This window comes from Trachemys scripta, chromosome 4, assembly GCF_013100865.1.
Source record: "Trachemys scripta elegans isolate TJP31775 chromosome 4, CAS_Tse_1.0, whole genome shotgun sequence".
NCBI lineage: Eukaryota > Metazoa > Chordata > Testudines > Emydidae > Trachemys > Trachemys scripta.
In genome coordinates this window covers 39,151,664-39,171,131 of record NC_048301.1, presented here as the reverse complement: position 1 = coordinate 39,171,131, position 19,468 = coordinate 39,151,664, and the positions used below count along the sequence as shown (strand labels likewise).

Sequence of the window (19,468 nt, the reverse complement as noted above, 5' to 3'; positions counted from 1 at the left end):
ATCTAGTTCTCTCTAGTTCTGTGGGTTAAAATGGGAAGGGAGCCTAGAAGGGAAGTGGCAGATACTGGCCTTCCCCACTGATCGAATAATCTCAGCATTTGCAGGACAATATCTAGCACCTTTAAAAGAGAACTGGATAAATTCATGGAGGTTAAGTCCATTAATGTGGCTAGGTTGAGGGCCACATCAGGGTATGGAAATTGTATGGCGGGCCATGAATGCTCACGAAATTGGGGGTTGGGATGCACGAAGGGGTGAGGGCTCCGACTGGGGGTGCGGGCTCTGAGGTGGAGCAAGGATGAGGGGCTTGGGGTGCCGGAAGGTGCTCCGGGCTGGGACCGAGAGGTTCAGCGAGTGGGAGGGGGATCAGGGCTGGGGCAGGGGTTGGGGCACGGGAGGAGGTCTGAGGGCAGGAATGAGGGGGCATTTACCTCAAGCAGCTCCCGAAAGCGGTGGCATGTCCCCCCTCTGGCTCCTTCGCAGAGGCGTGGTGCCAGCCAGGCGACTCTGCGTGCTGCTCTGTCCACAGATGCCACCCCTGCAGCTCCCATTGGCCATGGTTCCCTGCCAATGGGAACTGAGGGGGCGACGCTTGGAGTGGGGGCAGCATGCAGAGCACCCTGGCTGCCCCCACATATAAGAGCTTGAGGGAGGACATGCTGCTGCTTCCAGGAGCCACACGGAGCCATGGCACGCTCGGCGCGGGCAAGTCCCCAACCCCACTCCCTGGCGGGAGCTTGAGGGCCGGATTAAAACGTCTGATAGGCCGGACACGGCTTGCGAGCCGTAGTTTGCCCACCCCTGATCTAATCTGTTAGTGGTCAAATAGAGGCAGTTCAGAGGAAGAGCAACAAAAATGGTCCGGGTCTGGAGGGCTTGTTTTTAAAAGGAGTGTTGGAAGGTTTCATTTTGTGTTGCTTGATTAAGCAGTGTCTGGGAAGGAGAAGGGGGTAATACAATCCCCTAATACTTGTAGATTTGCAATACCAAGGAAGGAGACAGAGTATTCAGAGGAGTACAAGGAAAGAAGAGGGAAAAATTAAGGCATATGTCCTGGAAAACTTCCTGGTAGTGAGATGTATCGGACTGTGGAATCATTTCCCTGAGGGAAGTGTTGGACGGTCCATCACTTAGCAAATTTAAAATTGGACTTGGCAAAATGCTACTAACTGTGCAGTAGAGAACAATTCTGCATTGGCAGGAGGATGGGAGGGTGCAGAGGAAAGATGATGTATGGAGAGGAAGCATGGTTGAGCGGTTGGTTAATGCACAGCAGTGGGAGTCAGGACACCTAATTTCTATCCTGTATTGTGTTACTAATCCACTGTGGGATCTTGGGCAAATCCCAATCTCTCTGTGCTTCAATCCCCTCATGTATAAAATGAGGTTAATCATCCCCTGGGGTGTCATGCAACTGAACTGGTTTAATGTCTGGAAAGTGCTTCCTCGGATGGAAGGCACTATGTGAGTTGGTATTATTATTTCAGAAACTGACCAAAGCCCAGGGGTAACTGAAATCCCCCTCTCATTAGATTTATTGCCTGGCTTCAAGGCTGAGGTGTCTGGGTGAAGCATCCAAACCTTTTGAGTCCCTACTTATTATTACACATAAAAGTACAGCTGGAGAGGCTTGGCAAAAGCTGTGTTGCATCCGGCCCGCAGTCTCGCTGCATTGCTTCTGTCTCTTGTGGTTTCTGTTTTGTAAAATAATATTGGCTTGGGAGACTGAAGCAGGATGTAAAATCATTAGGCTCTTTTCATTTACACCCAGCAAGGTCCTCACCTTTGTGGTGTGCGGCGAGAGCCCAGAATGGCGCACGACTCCCAGGCACCAAGCTTTCTCTGTGCTCATTATATCAGCTTGCTGCCATTCCTGCCCTCACTACAGGGCTTGTTTCTCCTAATTATGAGCGTGGCTCCTCAGGAGGTTAATAGAGATTGTGCCAATTTCATCACTACCCTTCTCCGTAAGAATGTTCCTTATGCCTTGGTGCTGCTGTTCCATACCATGCCCTTTGAGGTCTCTCTGCCATGTAGAGGGAGGGAAGTCAGCTCTCGGATCCTGGACTAAAAGCTCCTAATGTGGATTGCAAAGGAGGTGTGGAACATGCTGTCAAAAGTACACCATGTCAAGCAAGTGACAGTAAACATGCCTCACACTGTGGACACAAAGGCATTCTGGGATATAACCACTGACTAACTTGTTACCAGGTTTTGTGGCTCCCAGGATCGGCTTCTTCAGTGAGAGGTGGCAATGAGACTGTAACAGAGCCAGCAAACCCAGGCAAGTAGTCAGATAACAGATCTACCTCTGGGGAGCATGCTGGGCTTATTTGAGCGCTTCCAGAGCTATTGTTTGAATGATGCCCCAACTAGCAGTAAATCCAGAGATCTCACTGTTCTTATTTGAATTTGTTTTTCACTGGGTTTGTTGAGTGACTCACTGAGCTATTTATGGGGCCACGTTAACACAAAGTCTGGTCTCCTCACAGTGCACTTGATTTTCCTCTTTCACACCAATGTAATTTCACTGACTTCTTTGCTGTTACTGCTGATTCACACCAGTTTAATTGAGAGGACAAATAGGCCCCGGATGTTCAAAGTGCAGGTTTTTGAACATTTTAGATTATCAAACATGTGTAAGCGGGGGAATAGTCCCGCTATTGTGGCGAACTTTCCTGGCTTCTGCACTACCCCGGTGAAGTGGGCTAGTGAAAGGATCTGAGTCCTCACTCCCACTCCCTTTACCCAGAGGCCTTCCTGCCCTTGAGGGCTCCCCTTCCACTCTCCTGTCTGGCAGAGTCCTCGTAAACCCCGACAAGGCTGGGCCCAGGATTCCTGGGGGGCTCAACTCCCAACCCTGCTGTGGTCACCTAGGACAGGGGCTAGGGTGTCCCCACTCCGGGATCTCTCTCTGCACTGGACAACTCCCTGACCCACTGATTATTCCATACAATTTAAAGCAAATACAAGTTGTTTAATTAACAATTAATCTAAAGAAAAGAACAAGGAAAAATGGGAAAGGTTAAAGGAAAACACATCACCCCGCTCTGCGGCAGGAACATCACAAACAGTGTCTCTGGACATCAGGGCACTTCACAGTCTGTTCCTTGTAGGTCCCAGGCTCCTTCTCAGGCCCTGGCTGGGCTGCAGGTATGCTGCGGGTTGGACACTTGCAATGGTGGTGGCCACACACCTCCGGGCTTTGAGTGGTGGGACCCTTCTTCCCAGTGTCAGCCCCCCGTCAAGTTAAGGTCCCCCTCCCGGTCTGGCCTGCAAGGGCCCTTGGCTAGGGGTGTCTTTCTGCGCTGTGCCCTTTGCCCAAGGTCCCCCCTTGGCTGGCCCCACTTGCTCATCACACCTGGCTCTGTGGCTGCGGCTCTGCTCCCAGCACAGGATCTGCTCTCCCTAGGTTGCGTCTCTGGCTCTGTGGCTGCGTCTCAGGCCCCTCTGGATCTGGCATGGTTCTGCTCTCCAGCTCAGCTTGGGCCCCTGCTTTCTCCTTAGCTTGGCCCCACTCAGTCTGACCCAGGCAATTCCAGCTCACACGGAGGATGGGACCCACCCTGGCCTCCTGTCATGCTGATTAGCCTGCCCGCCCTGTCAATCAGGCTGACCTGGAGCATTGGCCTCTCGCCATTGTTCCTGGGGACTGTCAGTCTCAGGGTCCTGATTTCCCATGGACCCGTCTTTTTAGTGCTGGGAGCTAGCCAACCAAAACACCCCCACTGAATGTTAGTAAGGGGCAACAGTCCCCTTACACATGGTGTCATTTGGCTCCATTGAAGGGTCTCTGGCTCATTAGAACACAAATACGAGTCCTTGCCCGCACGCTTGTCCAATGTTTACATTTCTTGACCCAGTTATGACCATCAGTGTATTGTCCTGAACTAGAATAAAGTAGGAGAAGAGCCATACTGAAGATAGTAGATAAGAGCCAAGGATAATAAAGTGCCCAGGATACCATAACTAATAAAACGTAAAGCTTAGGTGTGCTGCAGAGTTAACAGTGCTGCCGATGGGTAGGTAGTGGGCAAGGAGCAAATTCCTCTCTTGAGTTGGCATGCAGAGCAGGTTGACTACCTGTAAAGGAAGCATATCTGGCCTTTGGAAAACAGGAGGCTTAACCCTATAGTAAAGGCTGAGGCTTACGGAGTAAAAGGGTTCGAAATATGGCAGGTGTGTGAGGGGAAGAATGTGGGGGACCAAAGAGGCCATGAAGGTCGGTAATGGGTCGATTGATACTGAGGGTATGTCTACACTACGGGATTAATCCGAATTTATATAATTCGAATTTTGGAAACAGATTGTATAAAGTCGAATGTATGCGGCCACACTAAGCACATTAATTCGGTGGTGTGCGTCCATGTACTGGGGCTAGCGTTGATTTCTGGAGCACTGCACTGTGGGTAGCTATCCTATAGTTCCCGCAGTCTCCTCCACCCATTGGAATTCTGGGTTGAGATCCCAATGCCTGATGGGGCCAAAAACATTGTCGCGGGTGGTTCTGGGTATATCCTCCCCCCTCTCCAGGGAAGCAACGGCAGACAACCGTTTCGCGCCTTTTTCCTGGGTGAACAGTGCAGACGCCATACCACGGCAAGCATGGAGCCCGCTCAGCTCAAGACAGCAGTCATGAACATTGTAAACACCTCGCGTGTTATCGTGCAGTTTATGCTGAACCAGAACCTGCAAAACCAGGCGGAGAGGAGTAGGCTACGGCAGCGCGGCAGCGAGAGTGATGAGGATATGGACATGGAATTCTATCAAACCGCGGGACCCAGTGCTTTGGAGATCATGCTGTTAATGGGGCAGGTTATAGCTGTGGAACGCCGATTCTGGGCCTGGGAAACAAGCACAGACCGGTGGGACCGCATAGTGTTGCAGGTGTGGGATGATTCCCAGTGGCTGCGAAACTTTCGCATGCGTAAGGGCACTTTCATGGACTTGCTTTCCCCTGCCCTGAAGCACCAGAATACCAAGATGAGAGCAGCCCTCACAGTTGAGAAGCGAGTAGCGATAGCCCTCTGGAAGCTTGCAATGCCAGACAGCTACCGGTCAGTCGGGAATCAATTTGGAGTGGGCAAATCTACTGTGGGGGCTGCTGTGATGCAAGTAGCCAAAGCAATCACTGAGCTGCTGCTACGAAAGGTAGTGACTCTGGGAAATGTGCAGGTCATAGTGGATGGCTTTGCTACAATGGGATTCCTTAACTGTGGTGGGGCGATAGCTGGAACCCATATCCCTATCTTGGCACCGGAGCACCCGGGTACCCAGTACATAAACCGCAAGGGATACTTTTCAATGGTGCTGCAAGCACTTGTGGATCACAAGGGACGTTTCACCAACATCAACGTGGGCTGGCCGGGAAGGGTTCATGACGCTCGCGTCTTCAGGAACACTAATCTGTTTAAACGGCTGCAGCAAGGGACTTACTTCCCGGACCAGAAAATGACCGTTGGGGATGTTGAAATGCCTATAGTTATCCTTGGGGACCCAGCCTACCCCTTAATGCCATGGCTCATGAAGCCATACACAGGCAGCCTGGACAGGAGTCAGGACCTGTTCAACTGCAGGCTGAGCAAGTGCAGAATGGTGGTAGAATGTGCATTTGGCCGTTTAAAAGGTCGCTGGCGATCGTTATTGACTCGCTCAGAGCTCAGCCAAACCAATATCCCCATTGTTATTTCTGCTTGCTGTGTGCTCCACAATCTCTGTGAAAGTAAGGGGGAGACCTTTATGGCTGGGTGGGAGGCTGAGGCAAATCGCCTGGCTGGTGATTACGCGCAGCCAGACACCAGGGCGATTAGAAGAGCACACCAGGAAGCGCTGTGCATCAGAGAACCTTTGAAAACCAGTTTCTTGACTGGCCAGGCTACAGTGTGAAATTTCTGTTTGTTTCTCCTTCATGAAAACCCGCCCCCTTTATTGACTCATTCTCTGTAAGGAACCCACCCTCCCCGTTCCCCCAGCTTGCTTTCAAAGGAAATAAAGTCACTATCATTTAAAAATCATGTATTCTTTATTAATTGATTATAAGCATAGGGAGAGAACCAACAAGGTAATCTGGGCGAGGTTTGGGAGGAGGATAGGAGGGAAGTAAAAGGCCACTGAAAAAATTCAATATAATGACAGCCTTTTGGTTGGGCTGTCCACTAGGGTGGAGTGGGAGGGTGCATGGAGCCTCCCCGCTCCCCCCCCCGTGTTCTTACACGTCTGGGTGAGGAGGATATGGAACATGGTGAGGGGGGAGGGAGGTTATACAGCGCCTGCAGCGGCAGTCTGTTATCCTGCTGCCGTTCCTGAAGCTCCACCAGTCGCTGGAGCATGTCTGTTTGCTCACGCAGCAGCCCTAGTGTTGCAGCCTGCCACCTCTCATCTCGAGCGTCCCTCATGACCTCACGTTCACTGGCATCTTTCCTAAATTTAGATACCATGTCCTTCCACTCATTCAAATGAGCTCTTTCATTGCGGGTGCATTCCATTATTTCCGTGAACATCTCATCTCGCGTCCTCTTCCTCCGCCGCCTTGTCTGAGATAGCCTTCGGGACGGAGGAGGGAGGCTTGAAAAATTTGCAGCTGTTGGAGGGAGGGTTGAAAAAAAGGAGAGAAGTTTTTTAAATGATACATTTTATAGAACAATGCTTATACTCTTTCATAGTGAACAACACTATTCACATTACATAGCACATGTGATTTCAATACAAGGTCGCATTTTCCATCTTAATATTGAGTGCCTGTGGCTTTGGTGTTAGAGATCACAGACACAGGTCCGGGCAACAGAATTCAGCTTGCATGCGGCCATGGTAAGCCATTGTCTTTCGGCTTCTGCGCCCTCCTTTCCCACATACCAAGCAAAGCCCGTTGACTGCTGCGGTTTTCCTGTTAACCTTCAGCAGCAGCAAACAAACTAACCCCTCCCCTCATCCAATTCTCTGGGATGATCGCTTTATCCCTCTCCCCACCGCGTGGCTGGTATCAGGAAAGATCCCTGCAGAAACCAAACTAACCCCCCCAACCTCCTCCCGCCATGAATTCTCTGGGATGATCGCTGTACCCCTCCCCCCACCGCGTAGCTGGTAACAGGGAAGATCCCTGCTAGCCAAACGCAAAAAGCTCAGGGCCAATTCCCCCCCCCTCCCGCCCCCGCGCTTGGCTAACTGCAGGGAAGGATTTCTTTTCAGCCACAGGCAAACAGCCCAGTAGGAACGGCCACCTCTGTCCCCTTAATTAAATTCCCATATTTCAACCAGATTACCATGAGCGATATCACTCTCCTGAGGATTACACAGCAAGATAAAGAACGGATGTTGCTTGAATGCCAGCAAACACCGGGACCATACGCTGCCAGGCTTTGTCATGCAATGATACCAGATTACTTGCTGCAAGCATGGCGTGGTCAAGTGTCCTACCATGGAGGACGGAATAAGGCTGCACTGCCCAGAAACCTTGTGGCAAGGCTTTTGGAGTACCTCCAGGAGAGCTTCATGGAGATGTCCCTGGAGGATTTCCGCTCCATCCCCAGACACGTTAACAGACTTTTCCAGTAGCTGTACTGGCCGCGAATGCATCCCAAGTCCTCAGGGCAAAGTAATCATTAAAAAACGCTTGTTTTAAAAGCAAGTTTTATATTTTAAAAGGTAAACTCACCTGAGGTCCCTTCCATGGGGTCATGGTCTTGGATATTGGCTTGGGAGGGTTGGGAGGGTACTTCAGTCAGGCTGAGAAAAAGATCCTGGCTGTTGGGGAGAATGGAGTGCTGGGTGCTCTCCGCAAGCTCCTCCTCCTCCTCTTCCCCATCCGCAGAATCCTCAGGTGTAGCTGATGAGATTATCCCCACTTCGGAATCCACAGTCAGAGGTGGGGTAGTGGTGGCGGCCCCCCCTAGAATTGCATGCAGCTCGGCGTAGAAGCGGCATGTCCACGGCTCTGACCCGGAGCGACCATTTGCCTCCTTTGTTTTTTGATAGGCTTGTCTGAGCTCCTTGACTTTCACGCGGCACTGATCTGAGTCCCTATTGTGGCCTCTCTCCATCATGCCCTTGGAGATTTTTTCAAAAGTTTTGGCATTTCGTCTTTTCGAATGAAGTTCTGCTAGCACTGAATCCTCTCCCCATATAGCGATCAGATCCAGTACCTCCCGTACGGTCCATGCTGGTGCTCTTTTTCGATTATCGGCCTGCATGGTTACCTGTGCTGATGAGCTGAGCTATCTGTGGTCACCTGTGCTCTCCACGCTGGGCAAACAGGAAATGAAATTCAAATGTTCACGGGGCTTTTCCTGTCTACCTGGCCAGTGCAGCCGAGTTCAGATTGCTGTCCAGAGCGGTCACAATGGTGCACTGTGGGATAGCTCCCGGAGGACAATATCATCGAATTTGCGGCCACACTAACCCTAATTCGAAATGACAATATCGATTTTGGCGCTACTCTGCTCATCGGGGTGGAGTACAGAAATCGATTTAAAGAGCCCTTTATTTCAAAATAAATGGCTTCCTTGTGTGGACGGGTGCAGGGTTAATTCGATTTAACGCTGCTAAATCCAAATTAAAGTCATAGTGTAGACCAGGCCTGAGTGATATAGAGTTTAATGATAAGCCATGAGAATGAATCTTGAAAGTTCAGATAAGCACCCTAAGTTTAGATGCCGTTTCTCTGAACTTCTTGGGACTAGAAAATTGCTACGGAGATCTCCTAAGGACAGTCTTTCCCATGCAGCTGCTGGTACCTCCTGCTTTCATTTGTGTCAGCATTCTCTTGGAAACATTTTTTATGGTATTTTCTGAACTTCTGCCTCTGCTTGGAACCTAGAAGCACAGAGGCAGATGCAGAAGTGACAAATAATTTGGGGTGGGAAGTTCCCCAAACATTTCCAAACTTGGAAAAGCTTCCTTTGGAGCTTTGGGGGAAGAGTCAGATTGGCTCTTGTTTTATCCAAACCAATTCTAGTAGCTCTATAAGTAAGAGCTATAAGTAAAAAATTAACTCTTTGTTAAAGTCAGCAAAAGTCCCAACTAGAGCTGACTTGGCAGTTGATAATTCTGTTTCATGGCTACTTTAGAGATTCCAAATTTTTTTTTGTTACATTTTGCCCTTTCAAATATTTTCACAAAAAGGAATTGTGTCAAAATGTCAGTTTGTGGATTGAACCCTGAGCTTTTCAATTCAGGAAGAGAGGTGTGTGTGTGCAAGAATGCATTCATTGTGGTGCTTAAGTAGATGGTGGGGATCCCTAAGGATTTGTATTAGGACCTGTGCTGTTCCACATATTAATAACCAATCTGGAAAAAGAGGGTGAACAGGGACGTGTCAAAATTTGCAGATGATACAAAATTACTCAGGATAGTTAAGATCAAAGCTGACTGTGAAGAGTTACAAAGGAATCTCACAAGACTGGGTGACAAAATGGCAGATGAAATTCAGTGTTGATAAATGCAAGTAATGCACTTTGGAAAAAATAATCCCAGCTATACATAAACAATGATTGTGTCTAAATTAGTTTTTTTCCATTCAAAAAAGAGATCTTCGAGTATCTGAGGATAGTTCTCTGAAAACATCTGCTCATTGTGCAGCAACAGTCAAAAAAGCGGACAATATTAGGAACCATTAGAAAAAGGATAAATAAGTCAGAAAATATCCTAATGCCATTATATAAATCCATCATATGCCCACACCTTGAATGCTGTTTGCAGTTCTGGTCACCCCATCTCATAAAAGATCTATCAAAATTGGAAAAGGTACAGAGAAGGGCAACAAAAGTGATTAGGGGTATGGAACACTTTCCATGAGGAGAGATTAAAAAGACTGTGTCTTTTCATTTTAGGAAAGAGATGACTCGGGGGTGATTTGATAGAAGTGTATAAAATCATGAGTGGTGTGAAGAAAGTGAACAGGGAAGTGTTATTTACCCCTTCACATAACACAAGAAATGGGGATCACCCAATGAAATTAATAGGCAGCAGGTTTGAAACAAACATACGCAAGTACTGCGTCACACAATACACAAACAGCCTGTGGAACTTGTTGCCAGGGGATGTTGTGAAGGCCAAAAGTATAACTGGGTTCAAAAATGAATGTTTCTGGATAATAGGTTCACCAATGTCTACTAACCAAGATGGTCCGGGATGCAACCTCATGCTGTGGGCATCCCTAAACCTCTGACTGCCAGAAGCTGGGATTGTACAAGATGGGATGGATCACTGGGTAATAGCCCTGTTCTGTTCATTCCGACAGTGGCCAGTGTCAGATGCTTCAGAGAGAAGATAGGATACTGGGCTAGATGAACCATTGGTCTGACCTAGCATAGCCTTTCTTAGGGTGCTGATCTGGGAGTCCTAGGTTTCAATCCCTGCTCTGAGTCAGTTTTTCATCTCACATCACTCTGATTCAGTGCAGAGCAGGGACTTGAATTTGGGTCTCCTACGTCCCATGCCAGTGAAATGTTTTGGCTTTAATGAATCAGCATATTTCATCATAATGTCAATGTTCTGACTAGCTGTAATCCCAACATTTCCCTCTAGAGTCAGTTTCTCTTTCTGTTATTCTCTTTGTGGGATGGATCCTCCCCAGATACACAGTTGGGGATGTGTGTGCACTGGAGGGCATAGTGCACAGAGGAAGAGAAGCAGGAATAACGTACCTTGTGGAGGAGGGGAAGAACCCATTTGCCAAGGCCTGCGTTGGAGTAATTGGCTCTGCAATCATGTGTGTCATTCCCCATCAGAATGGGGAGAGAAATGTGATAGGTACAGCTGACAGATTTGACTCTAAATGAAAAGAGCAATGCTATATTATTGAACTGGGAACAAGGAGGACTAATGCCCCAGAGCACAAAGGAATTATTCCAACATATTATAACAATGAAGAGGATTTACCATGAGAAACACATTTCCACAGCAGCCATGAGCTTGTATGGAGTCCTCTTTTCTTTAATTTATGTTTCTTAAATCATCTGAAGGAGAGCGGTCTGGCTGTTGTGCCCACTTTTCTATGTCTCATTCCTTTACAAATACTTTACATTCATAGCAGAGATTATTATTAGCATCACCATTTGTACCAGGGCAGCCACCTCCTGGTCCCCCACTCCATGGCCAGCAGAGGCTCTACCACAGCCTGTTTCTGGCTTCCATCTTCAGGGCCCTTTAAGACCTCCACACAGTCTCTGTCATGGCTGATACCAACCCCACCCCTGTATGGGCTTGGTTAAATAATAGACACAGTTCAAGACAGTCCTTCGGATCTTCACCACATACTCAGCTCTGTGTCTTCTGCCATGCACAGAGCTCTTAATCTATCCTAGTCTGCTCTTCACCATTCCTAGTCTTTCCTAGTGGTAGTTCAGCCTTTTGGCTCTGGCTTCCTTCTGTCAGTGTTTCCCCTGTTCTGAGGGAGAAGGCAGCATGTATAATGACCTTCTTCAGAGAGCTCTTCCTGATTGCTTGGAAGAGAGGGGAAGCCCTGCCCCATCCTATGCCACAGGGATTAAGGGACAGTGTCTGGTCGTCCCCCGTCCCCACCTACTAATTTTCCAGGACCATTTCCTCTTTTCCTGCTTTGGCAATTTCCTGAGCCTTTGTTCATTCCAGCATTCTTGGCGTGGGGGTTTCAGGTCCCCTCTAGACTTAAAGGGCCAGAATATTTTGTTATATCATTTATTAAAAGACAAACAGGTTGATAGTTGCTTAAATGTACCTGGCCCATCTGGTAGAATACACACACTGTGCTTCTGAATATAATGTGTACTGCATGTCCTGATAGTAATCAAAATACTTTGCATTTCTCTATGTCTTCCATATGAGCCAGATCTCACAACAACTTCCAGATAGTCATGCATGTAGGGTCACAACCTGGCTATGGAGTAAGTCAGTAGTAGCATCCTCATTCTGTAGATGATGAAACTGAGGCACAGAATTAAGGCAGGAAATCAGTGACAGAGCCAGGAATAGAACTCCTGATCCCCAGGGTGTGCTTGAACTGCAAGACCTTCCTTCTAAACACATACCTTGTGTAGCGCTGAATGTACCAGGCAAAACACACCTGCTGTATATACCTGTCCCTCTGGACCCCACCTGCTGGCTGTTGAAGTGCCATCTTCCCACCTTATGTTATCTGACTCATACAGGAGAAAGCTTAAAAAAAAAAAAAAAAAAGATGGGCTTCATTCCTTTGACATAAATAACAATTTCGCTTTCTTCTGCTTGGTGACTTTGCAATTCCCATGTAAATAATTTAACATAATAAGCTACAAGATGGGCTACATGTGGGAGGGAGCTAAGTTTGGGTCTGGAATGAGGGTGCTCTCTTTATCTCTTTCCTAACAAGGGATAGTTCAAAGAGATCTTGATCCTAATCCTCCCAGACTAGCCTAGACAAAGTAAGGTGATTCTGCTACTAGAGCTGAAAGATAACAGGCAAATAATACCCTAATGGGAAGGAGTTCCCAACCTTTGCCCATCCGCTCTTCTCTTCCCTGCCAGCCACACTTCGTTCCTCTGACCAAGAATGTAGAGAGAAAATAGGGCTTCTGCTGCCCTTGTTAGTGTTAGAATAATAGGTACCACGCCGACACCTGATACAAAATTCATGTATTTCTTGTTACATTTATAATGCAGGTTTTCTGAAGTGCTAAAATTGCTTAAAGAGCTTTTGGGGAAAGTCTGCATCAGAGCAACCGTGGCAGGGAATAAATCTTCCAATTATAGCCTAGCAAGGAGTGTGGAAAAGCAGAGTGTGAGATTGGGCAAAGGAGCAGGAGTGCGCGCACACACACATATATGAGTGGGCTTTCCTGGACCCTCTATCTTGGTGAGTCCTTCAGTTTGTGGCTAAGGCAATGTTAAGCAAGGGCACTGTACCACAGTGGAGTTGATGTATTTGATAGTGTCTTCCCTCATCCAACTGGCATGGCAAGGGAAGAAACCAGCTACTTTGACACTGAATAGAGGTGTAGAGACTGGGCAAGGAAATAACATTGGGTGGTGTCTCAGAGGTGGTGCCCTTCAAGACAGCCCAGAACTTGGAAGCCATTGGCGAGCCATGAGTGCGCTTGGACCCCACTTTTTTTTTTGGATGCAACCATATATTCTATTTATTCATACACAGAAAGCAGGCCCATACATTACATCTTACAATGATTTTTATTTTAGAATGAGGGAAGAACAGTAGGAAATAGCAAAAGCTATGTCTCTGAGAGCGCAGGGTGTGCGGCTGTCTTCTCTAAAACAGGCTTCAGGGACTCTGAGGTCAAAATAGCTATGGTCTCTATGGGGCGAGCCCTTAGAAAAGAAGGGTATTCTACACTGTAATAAATGACCCATGCCAGCAAGTCTCAGAGCCCAGGGCTCACAAGCCTTGGGCTGCAGAGCTAAAAATAGCAGGGTAGATGTGCAGGCTCGAGCTGGAGTCCAGGTACTGAAACCTGGAGAGGGAGGGTCAGAGAGCCCAGGTGCCAGCCCAAGCCTGAACATCTACAATAGCCCCATGAACCCTACCCAGTTGACCCAGCCTCTGAGACTCGCTGCTGCAGGTTTTCATTGCAGTGTAGACATACCCTAAAAGGCACAGTACACAGAAAGGAAAAGGCATCCCACTGTTATAGCTCCATAGACTGTAACTGGGGGCTGCCTCATGAGCAGTTCTGATATTATTGGGCTACACAGGTTGGTGGTGGTATTCTGCTATCTGAACTGAGAATGACTATCCACACCCCACTGGGGGGGTGTTTAGAACTCTGTCTGTCGCTCATGGGCACATCTGATTCAAGTAAGGAGGAAGCTGGGAGGCAGATATGCAGCTTATACTCAGCACTGAGCAGCAAGCATCATCTCAGCATTGCAGGGCTCCCTGGATGTGGCAGCTTTACCAGCATTGTCCACAGATGCAAAGTGGAGGGGAAGGGATAAGAGAAACCGGTCTCCTAGCTTTGCCTGGATCTGATCCAAATTTCTGGCTCTGGCATTATGGTTGGGGCTGGTGATACCCTCTAGCTTTGGGAATTTACCCTGTACAGTATTCATCCATTTGGGGGGGAGCAAGAGCTTTCCCCACCCCTTCCATTCTTCCTTTGGGACTGGGGGAGCTCTTTATACCCCTTACTGCCTCCTTCTGTCCCCCTTTACTGTCCCCTCTCCTTACCTCCTGTGCAAACATCCTCAGTACAATCTATTTGCCTGTAGAGATCAGATGGCCATATTAAGGTTATGTAGCTGGGCCCTCAGAACCTTTAACATAGGTGACAGCCTAATGAAGGTGCCCCAGGGAGCAACAGCATATGATACTGTTAATGTCACAGATGACAAGTGAGGCAGGAAGTGATAAGAACAGTGCATCTGTTAATGTCACCCAAGTAGAGCAGGGTTGGAGGTGATCACCCAAAAGGGAAACAAAAATCAGCTCTCTCCCATTTACTTCTTATGAGCTTTGAAAAATGTAATGTAATTGGGATTCAGATCAAACGCCTGGTGCATAAAGTTTCACAGAGTGCTGTGCCAAAGAAAGGAGCTGGATACTAGCATGCAGCCTTGATGTGGGTCACCCATCTCCCAGCCTGCACAGTCCTGGGTTCAAGTGCTGCTGGCTCCTCCGCTAGGTTGTGCAGCTCTGCTGGATGATTTAAAGCCACCTAAGCAATTGGCGTAATATCATAAGCCTACTGTCAAGCATCTGTTAAACACGATGCCCCATCACCATCTGCTGTGAAGACACCTGTCACCAATTTCAGGGGGTTGAAGGCTGTAAACGCCAAAGAGTGGGAGGATTATTTACAGTGATCCAAAGGGGTGTAATTAGGAGAAATGGAGCAATGGAACAAATCATCTTTATATCAGGACACGTTTAACAGTGAAGGGGGAGTTAGTCCCATTGCTTGGTTTATTTTAAACTCAACTGGACAAAGCTCTGGAGAATAGACATTAGAGAATAATCGTCTCAAGCTGGATGAGCAAGGACTAAGTGCAGCCCTCGTAGGTGAGCTGCATATCTACCTATTTTACATGTGTGGTCCCCATTACTTGTAGTTACTGAGCACGTCATAATCTATAATGCATTTATCCCCACAATATCCCTATGAGTTGGGAAGTGCTATTATTCCCATTTTATGGATGGGGAGCTAAGGCATAGAAACTAAGGGCCAGATTTGTAAAAGTGTGGAGATGCCTAATATCTTTAGTGACTTGCATCACTCTTCTTTGCATCGGTCTTCACTGTTGAGGATGTGAGGGAGATCCCCAAACCTGAGCCATTCTTTTTGGGTGACAGATGTGAGGAACTGTCCCAAATTGAGCTGTCATTAGAGGAGGTTTTGGAACAAATTGATAAACTAAACAGTAATAAGTCTCCAGGACCTGATGGTATTCACCCAAGAGTTCTGAAGGAACTCAAATGTGAAATTGCAGGACTACTAACTATCATCTATAACCTATCATTTAAATCCGCTTCTGTACCAAATGACTGGAGGATAGCTAATTTGAAGCCAATTTTTAAAAAGGGTTCCAGAGGTGACCCTGGCAACTACAGGCCAGTAAGCCTCATTTCAGTACTGGGCAAACTGGTTGAAACTATCGTAAAGAACAAAATTGTCAGACACATAGATGAACATAATTTGTTGGGAAATAGTCAACATGTTTTTTGTAAAGGGAAATCATGCCTCACCAATCTACTAGAATTCTTTGAAAGGGTCAACAAGCATGTGGACAGAGGAGATCCAATGGATATAGAGTATTTAGATTTTCAGAAAGCCTTTGACAAGGTCCCTCACCAAAGGCTCTTAAGCAAAATAAGCAGTCATGGGATAAGAGGGAAGGTTCTCTCATGGATCTGGTTAAAAGATAGGAAACAAAGGGTAGGAATAAATGGTCAGTCTTCAGAATGGAGAGAGGCAAATAGTGGTGTCCCCCAGAGGACTGGACCCAGTCCTATTTAACATATTCATAAACGATCTGGAAAAAGGGGTAAATACTGAGATGGCAAAATTTGCAGATAATACAAAACTACTCAAGATAGTTAAGTCTCAGGCAGACTGTGAAGAGCTACAAAAGGATCTCACAAAACTGGGTGACTGGGCAACAAAATGGCAGATGAAATTTAATGTTGATAAATGCAAAGTAATACACATTGGAAAACATAATCCTAACTATACATATACAATGATGGGGTCTAAATTAGCTGTTACCACTCAACAAAAACATCTTGGAGCCATTGTGAATAGTTCTCTGAAAACATCCACTCAATGTAGAGCGGCAGTCAAAAAAGCGAATAGGATGTTGGGAATCATCAAGAAAGGGATAGATAATAAGACAGAAAATTATCATATTGCCTCTATATAAATCCATGGTACGCCCACACCTTGAATACTGTGTGCAGATGTGGTTGCCCCATCTCTGAAATATATATTTGAATTGGAAAAGGTTCAGAAAGGGGCAACAAAAATTATTAGGGGTATAGAACAGCTTCCATATGAGGAGAGATTAATAAGACTGGGACTTTTCAGCTTGGAAAAGAGGCGACTAAGGGTGGATATGATAGAGGTCTATAAAATCATGAGTGGTATAGAGAAAGTAAATAAGGAAGTGTTATTTATTCCTTCTCATAATACAAGAACAAGGGGCCACCAAATGAAATTAATAGGTAGCAGGTTTAAAACAAACACAAGAAAGTATTTTTTCACGCAATGCACTGTCAGCCTCTGGAACTCCTTGCCAGAGGGTGTTGTGAAGGCCAATACTATAACAGGGTTCATGGAAGATAGGTCCATCAATGGCTATTAGCCAGGATGGGCAGAAATGGTGTCCTTACCCTCTGTTTGCCAGAAGCTGGGATTGGGTGACAGGGCATGGATCACTTGATGATAACCTTTCTGTTCATTCCTGCCATTGGCCACTGTCAGAGGACAGGATACTGGGTTTGATGGACCTTTGGTCTGACCCAGTATGGCTGTTCTTATGTTCGAGGTCACTTATGAGGTCTGTGGCAGAGCGGAGAACTGAATCTAGATCTCACAATGAGTAATTTAGAGTACAGAACTCATTGCCTCAGGAATTGTGAGGCTGGAAGCTTAGCAAGATTCTGAAAGAGATTAAACATTTATATCGATAACAAGAATATCCAGAATTAGAGTAGCTAATACTAACAACATTTTTGGAAAGGATATTAAAGCTTGTGCTTCAGGGTTTAAGCAAGTCACAATTAGAAATGAGGATGAGACCTAATGAGGGGAACAGATTACTCCACATCTATCTACTTCAGGCTGTTACACCTTCCTCTAATCTGGTGCTGGCTACTATTGGAGACAAGATACTGGACTAGATATGCCAATCCCGTATGCCCATTCCTATGTTTCTGTGTCTTGATTCCCAGGCTAGTACCTAAACCACTAGATCATCTTCACTCTCTTCCATCTCCTGCAGCTGCAGATATTTTTGCATAGAGAATAACGTTTCACATGACCTTCTCATAAACAAACTAGGGAAATGCAACCTAGATGGAGCTACTATAAGGTGGCTGCAAAACTGGTTGGAAAACCTTTCCCAGAGAGTAGTTATCAGTGGTTCACAGTCATGCTGGAATGGCATAATGAGTGGGGTCCTGCGGGGATCAGTTCTGGGTCTGGTTCTGTTCAATATCTTCATCAATGATTTAGATTATGGCATAGAGAGTACACTTATAAGTTTGCGGATGATACCAAGCCGGGAGGGGCTGCAAGTGCTTTGGAGGATAGGATTAATATTCAAAATGATCTGGACAAACTGGAGAAATGGACTGAAGTAAATGGGATGAAATTAAATCAGGACAAATGCAAAGTACCTCATTTAGGAAGGAACAATCAGTTCCATACATACAAAATGGGAAATGACTGCCTAGGAAGGAGTACTGTTGAAAGGGATCTGGGGGGTCATAGTGACCACAAGCTAAATATGAGTCAACAGTGTAATACTGTTGCAAAAAAAAGTGAGCATCATTCTGAGATGTATTAGCAGGAGTGTTGTAAGCAAGACATGAGAAGTAATTCTTTTGCTCTACTCCGTGCTGATTAGGCCTCAACTGGAGTATTGTGTCCACTTCTGGACACCACATTTCAGGAAGGATGTGAATACATTAGAGAGCATCCAGAGAAGAGCGACAAAAATAATTAAAGGTCTAGAAAACATGATCTATGAGGGAAGATTGAAAAAATTGGGTTTGTTTAGTTTGGAAAAGAGAAGACTGAGAGGGGACATAACAGTTTTCAAGTATGTAAAAGGTTGTTAGAAGGAGGAGGAAGAAAAATTGTTTTTCTTAACCTCTGAGGATAGGACAAGAAGCAATGGGCTTAAATTGCAGCAAGGGAGGTTTAGACTGGACATTAGGAAAGCTTCCTAACTGTCAGGGTGGTTAAGCACTGGAATAAATTGCCTAGGGAGATTGTGGAGTCTCCAACATTGGAGATTTTTAAGAGCAGGTTAGAGAAACATCTGTCAGGAATGGTCTAGATAATACTTAGTCCTGTCACGAGTGCAGGGGACTAGACTAGATGCCCTCTCAAGGTCCCTTCCAGTTCTATGATTCTGTGATTCATTGACACTTTTGATAAGACTAAGGGATTTGCCCTGATACTCTTGTTCTAAATTTCCCTTCAATCCACTATTATGTAGTGTTGCTATGCACTGTTATAAAGTTATTGCCCTCCCACCCAAGAGGTAGTTGCATCTCATTGTGTAGCTGAAAAGTTATATATAAAAACATAAAATAATATTGAAACCAACATTTTAAACTGGTATTTCCCACCTTCTTTTTACTTTCTTTTGTGGTTCCCCCACCCCAAAAATTCTTGGGTTTTGGATTTGGTGAATGACACCCCCTTTCCCCACCCCAATAACAAAAGCTATTAAAACATAATTACCTGGCAGTTTGTATTAGGTGTACCTACAGATTAGTTTCTTGATTTAAAAGTTACATCACTGATTAATTAACCTGCAGATGTCTTGGCAATCGGAGTAATAAAAGCACCGTATTTATGAAGATACAGCCTGTGTTTAGGGAAAGCTAATCAGGTTTAGGAATAAAGTCTATATGGCTTGAAGAACCACCTTTCCTTGTCTCTTGGAGAGCAATAAAGGGGGAAAATGAGACATTTCCATAGCTAATTAAAATGGAAGGACACATTTAAGACCAAAACTAAACTAAACCAGACCTAAAAGCACTGCCACTACTCGGATTGTACCTGTTCTGTAGATAACACAGGACCTCAGTCTCCAGAGCTGTCAACCGGGGACCTTTATGAGCACCTTCCTTACTCAATAATAATTAAATTTACAAAAGCCACTAGGTTGGATTACTTCTGTGTGTAGAAGCCTTTCACCTCTGTAGAGCCAGGTTCAGTCAAGTCCTTCATTACAAGTGAAAATGAGTGTGCTGGTTTCTTTCTGCCTAGTCCCCATTCATGCACTTAATAAAATCATGCCATAGTTCAGCATGATTTTTCTGCAAGAAAGA

General features: G+C 46.2%; 1 protein-coding gene across 15 annotated transcripts in view; it reads left to right on the top strand.

Moving 5' to 3' along the window:
- Positions 1 to 19,468, top strand: part of NRXN3 (neurexin 3) — a 1,378,693-nt gene that overhangs the window by 736,654 nt on the left and 622,571 nt on the right. The gene's annotated exons all lie outside the window — the stretch shown is intronic.